This window comes from Bos mutus, chromosome 5 (assembly GCF_027580195.1).
Source record: "Bos mutus isolate GX-2022 chromosome 5, NWIPB_WYAK_1.1, whole genome shotgun sequence".
Lineage (NCBI taxonomy): Eukaryota > Metazoa > Chordata > Mammalia > Artiodactyla > Bovidae > Bos > Bos mutus.
In genome coordinates, this window is record NC_091621.1 from 62183769 (window position 1) to 62189768 (window position 6000).

A 6000-nucleotide genomic window follows, 5' to 3' on the forward strand; every position below is an offset into this window, starting at 1 on the left:
TCCTCTGTCCATGGGATTTCCCAGGCAATAATACTGGAGTGGGTTGCCATGCCCTCCTCCAGGGGATCTGCTCCACCTGGAGATTGAACCCACATCTCTTCCGTCTGCATTGGCAGGTGGGTTCTTTACCACTAGCGACCTGGGAAGCCTACACAATGCATTTATGTCCTGTATTTCTTCCTTCCTCTTCAGTCTGCCCAGGAGACCAGTACAAGGACCAGAACTGAGGATGAGCAAGGAATCTCACCAGACAGAAGGTGTCTGAATAAATACACGGATGCTCTGTATACCTAGTCAAAACTACAGCTCACCTATAGGGAGCTGTATCTACTATATCTACGGGGTGGCTAGCAGATTATGTGGACCAAACTGGACTTCACCAATAAGTAGTCATTTTAAGACTTCTTGAAATGGGGTTTCTCAGGTATATTTGGTTGTTTGATGCTTAATTGGCCCTCCAGCCCTTTCTGTGTTGACAAGCATAGGGTGAACTCACTTTGTCTGTAACCCGTTTTCCCAATCATTTGCTTTTATATATAGTTTCATCTACTCTCTTATACTCTATAGTAGGATTGAATATTCTTAAGTAACAGCAAGTATATATTATAGCTCCTTTCAGAATAGTTCTTTACATGTTTTCAAATATTAATAGAATTGCTGTTGCTTGATATTTTCTAGTATCTTGCCTAATTTCTTTGAATTCTTTAACATAAATCTCTCTTTATAAAAGTTTCATAATCTCTAATTTCTATTTGCCATTTACCATCTCTTGTTTTTTGCTTCTTTTTGAAAGTTGTTAAAAAAAAATAGTTTGGGCTTGAAAGGTTCTTTTAAAAAAAAAAAATGGTGGGTATGTTTTGTTCCAAGAATTACCACATCAGCTGAGTGTAGAATTTCTTTCTAAATTTGTTTTCAAGAAAACAGACGATCATATGCTTTTGGAGCTCAACAAGGTAAGGTGCCTACATAGCCCTTAAGAAAGCATTCTTTTTCTCAAAACACAGACTAATGTGAATTGTGACAAGCATGACTCTTATGATGGATATTTGGTGAAGTATGATTTTCTTTTCATACAAACCAGGTCTCTATTAACATGGTTTCCTCAAGTCCACTTCTCACTTTCAAATCCTCTAGGAATTGACACCAACTGCCCATTTTGACACTCGCTCATTAATTTCCTTTCAATAGGACGATTCTCTCAGCTGTTGTGGCAATTTACGGTTTTACAGACTTTTCTGGTACGGCTCTTTGTTGACTATCCTTTCTGTGTTCAGGAGACGGTACACCACCAGAGGCCTGCAAGTGTGTCACAGAGTCATTAGTGTAGTTTACCATTTGTTTCATTTCCACTCTCCCCGAGGGAGACTTCAGCGGAGCCCTTAAAAAGTCAAAAGAACAGAATCAATTAGTTCTCTCCAGCAAGACTGAATGGGCTTGATATCAGGTAGATCCATGCCAGTGCTTTCTTCCCTAACTTGCACTGTTCCACACACTCAACCTGACTGGGTCCAGTAGATCTCTAGTTCACAGATTTTTTTTTCCCCAGTTGGGAGGTGTGTGTGCACACATTGTGTGAGGGAGGTCACTTCCCTGCCATGACTGGAAGCACTCACAGAACCCAGGGGACAGAGAACGACTTTTGTAGCCCCTTGTGAAATATGAACGACCTTGCTCATTTCTATTCGTGATTGGGAAACCCCCAGAACTTTGAGGATTAAAGAGCATAAAAATGAATAACAGAAGGAATGGCTGTAGAAGAGTACAGTATTTGTTTTGCAATAAAATGAAGTGGGACTGACTGTATGACTTTTCCGTGGCGCAGGTTCTTTTTCTGTGTGTCCAGTTTTGTTTTGGGTTAGTGAGAAACAGCACATCACCAAGAAAGAATGCAGGAACCGCGGGCTACGTTACACTTTACCAATCTGTTGTGCTGTTCCTGGAAATGTTTGTATTTGATGTTTTCCAGAAGGTAGCAAATTTGTGTGTGTGTGGCTGCTATGCTTAAAGATAAGTGTAATGTGATATTTGACTGTTTTATTTTACCTTTGTATTCAAATCAGTGAACATGGTTTAATCCTTCAGAATTTGTTTCATCTTACGATATAATAAAACTAAGAACATATGCCGCTTTAACTAAGTAATTTCAAGCTATTCATTCGTTAATGTTCCCTACATGATTCTACAACAGCTAGACTTCTTATGTTTCAAACTTTATTTTTACTTCTTGGAGTGTTTGGTATTTTATATAGCTTTCTAAAGCTCCCATAGCAGAATTTTTTCTTTAATCTTATTCATTTCAATTCACTAAAAAGCTTATTTTTTTTTTTTTCTGACTTTGAAGAAAATCCCAGTCTTCTCTATGGAATAAGTTATCTTTTGAAGATTAAAGTGATGATTAAAATCAGCTTTAGGACATATGATAATACTATAATACTATTTTTGGCAGTGGTGTGTTACTTAAAATGTTTTATAAATGCATTATCTTAGCAATAACTTCAACCACAGGAAAAAATGAAGCACGATCTTATAAGATTAGTGTGAGATTTCCTGAGGGTGCAGTAATTTAGCTCTACTTTCAGAAGTGGGCAGCAAGACTTTTCTGGGGCTCTAGGGTTTTTAATAGTCTATCTAGAATAAAGACAAATAATGGAACCAGAGGAGAGGAGAGGGGGAGAGGAAGGAGAGAGGAGAGAGGGAAAGGAAAAGCTAGAAGGGGAAATGTTGGGTTATAAAATCATTCTGAGTTCAGAATTGACCACTTGGCTTCTATCAGAATCTACTCTTTTTATAAAACAACTCACAACGTTTTGAAAATCAAAGGCCTTAGCCTAAATCACGTCTTTTTAATAGTATGCTTCCTTGGTAATAGAATCTGGTGAAAAAGCACAGAATCACAGGAAGCTTGGGAGCACTTGATTTTGTCTAGTATGTTCCTATTTCAAAGTTTATGACTGTAAGAAAATACTCACAAGGGATTATTTATGGAGTGTGGATCATCAGGCAATTTCTATTTTTCTCAACTGCCTCTTTTCCTATGTCTCATATTGATTACAGCATTTGCTCCTGTGGTTATTCATAACCAAGCTCTTATCGCATTGCCCTCTAGTGCTTATTTGCTCATGTAGTCCACCCTGGAGAGCAGGAACTATGTAATCATCAGTGCTTAGAAGACTACTTGGTGGAAAGCAGGGACTGTGTAAGATCTGCTGAGTGAGAACTGTCAAAACCCTCATCGTCTTCCCTGAGATGAAGTAGCATCTTTCCTTATCAGATACTTATTCTTTTATTTCTATTTCTGTTTGTGATTTGGTGCTTTGCCCAAAACACTGTGCATCCAGATCAGTGAAAGATACAATGCTCATCTTATTTTAGTAGAACTTCCTGGAAACTTTATGGGATAATAGGCACTCTGCTTAAAAAAAAAAAAAAATTATATAGCAAGCTTTATTTTTGGAGCTGAAATTGCTAAGCCTTGGATACTAAATCTAAGTAATTAATTGCTTAGTCTGGCTGTCACAACACAATTAGAGTACATCAATTTGTGTTCAGGCACTCGTGCTATGTTGGTGGGTTGCTCGTTCCTAGTCACCCAGCTCCTGAGTACCTGGTCATCCTCGTAGTTCCTGGCTTCCATGTCATGAGAGTCTGCCAGCTGACCCTGAGAGTGAAGGCCTTGGGACATATGGTATCTTAGTGTGGCCATTCTTCTGGACACTCTCCAGTTGCCACCATTTCACTTCCTGAACTTTACTTGTTCAGAGTTGACTGGGTTCCTGAGGTAGAATAGTACAGAACCCAGCACTGGAACCAGTAATCCTTAACCCCCCTCTTTGTATCCTTCAACTTCCTTCTTAATAAAGTCTTAGCTTTATAATAATAAAAATATTCTAATTTACCTTGAAATAACTTAATTTTGTACAACATTTTTTAGTCTAATATTAATACTTATTTTTAAAAAGTGGTATCTTAAATGTTTCATATCATGTAACCCATGTAAGGTGGCTCAAGACAGTAAAGAATCTGCCTGCAATTCAGGAGATCTGAGTTTGATCCCTGGGTCAGGAAGATCCTCTGGATAAAGGAATGGCAATCCACTCCCATATTCTTGCCTGCAGAATTCCATGGACAGAGGAGCCTGGAGTTGGACGCGACTGACTAACACTTTGACTTTCACTTTCTTTTCAATACATTTATGACAACTTTGAAATGATCACAGTAGTCTGTCTAAGGTGCTGTTGAAATAATCAGGCCTCAATAAACTTCTTAGAACAGAACATGTAAGAGTGGAACACTTAGTAGAGCAGACCTCTCCTTTCATGTGACTTAATTAAGATCTTTTGATGAACTCACTTATTAAATATTTTTTTGTAAATTACGTGTAATTCAGGCCTAACTCTGAGAGTGAAATGGTCGTACTTCTAGCCAATGCCATTAACTCCCCAATTGTCTTATTAAATAGCTTCATGAAAACATATTTATTTATGGTTGAGCTGGGTCTTCATTTTTGCTCGTGGGCTTTCTCTAGTTGCTGTAACTGGGCGGTTACTCTGTTCTGGTTCCCAGACTTCTCACTGCAGTGGCTTCTCTTGTTGCAGAGCACAGGCTCTAGAGCATTTGGGCTTCAATAGTGGTGGCTTGTCGGCTCTAGCACGGGGCTCAGTAGCTGCAGGGCACAGGCATAGTTGCTGTGAGGCGTGTGGAATCTTCCCAGTCCAGGGATCAAACCCGCGTCTCCTCCATTGGCAGGCAGGTTCTCTACCACTGAGCCATCAGGGAAGCCCTAAAGTTCACCATTTTAAAATGTGTCGGTCAGCGGTTTATAGTATTTTCACAAAGTTGTACAATCATCACCACTATTTCCATCATCCCAAGAAGAACCCTTGTACCCATTAGCAGTCACATCCCATTTCCCACTCCGTTCCTGGCAACCACTAATGAACTTTCTATGGATATGCCTATTTTGGATATTTAGTTTAAGTGGAATCATTGCAATATGTCTGGCTTCTTTAGAAACCATGGGTGAAATGGCACTTCACTTACCTTCTCTGAACAAGGTTTTAAGATTTTCACGTCTTCCAGGCAGCATGCAGCCTGAACAATAAGATGCCTGCCTGAGTTGTTTTCCAGGAACTTGGAGTCAGCTGCACGTAGTTAAGGCTGAGCCAAGAGTCAGCTGTGTCTAGTTCAAGCTGCGCGCCTTAGGGCTAGCAAAGACCCCTGACCGCTGGTCTGGGCATGCGTAGGCATGCGCACTTGTGACCTTTAAAATGTGCAGAGGCCTGAAGCTTAGTTATGCCAGTGCTGTACAAAGATTGTCTTGGCTTCTCCGAGATGATTTGACACCTATTTGCCCATCTCCTTGCTTTGCTGCAAACCTCAGCGTCTCACCGTTTTGGCTTGCTGCGAGTTGGGTAAAACAAACCGGTAAGTAACACCTTCACTTAGTGTAAAGTTTTCAAGGTTGATGTTTGAATAAGTACTCCATTCCTTTTTGTGGCTGAATAATATTCCATTGTATGTATGTACCACATTTATTTATCTTTTTTTTTTTTTTTTTTGGCTATTATGAATAACGTTGCAGTAGAAACTTAAATGTGTGACTGTTTGTGTGGAGCCATAATTAGTTTGTTTGAACTGGTACCATAAGAAAGCCTCCAGGATGTGGTTAGTTGATAAATCTTTTAAGTCTCTGTGGTTCCTCCGCTACAGCTTTATATCTTTTCCAGATTTTTTAAAGAATTGATTCATTTGTCCTGTATGGTTTTCCAAACTCTGAATTTTGTTGATTGCATTTTTGGGCATAATTTAACATGTTTTTCTAATGTCTATAATTTCATCAATTGGTAGCTGGATGTAGATGCTTGATTGGATTCAGACTCCATGGGAGGAGAGAGGGCTGGCAAGATCACATTGTACTTTTTTTTTTATTCTACAAACGTGTTTCTCTCACTTTTTTTTTTTTTTTTTACTATTAGCAGCCATTCATGATATTTGCCTAGA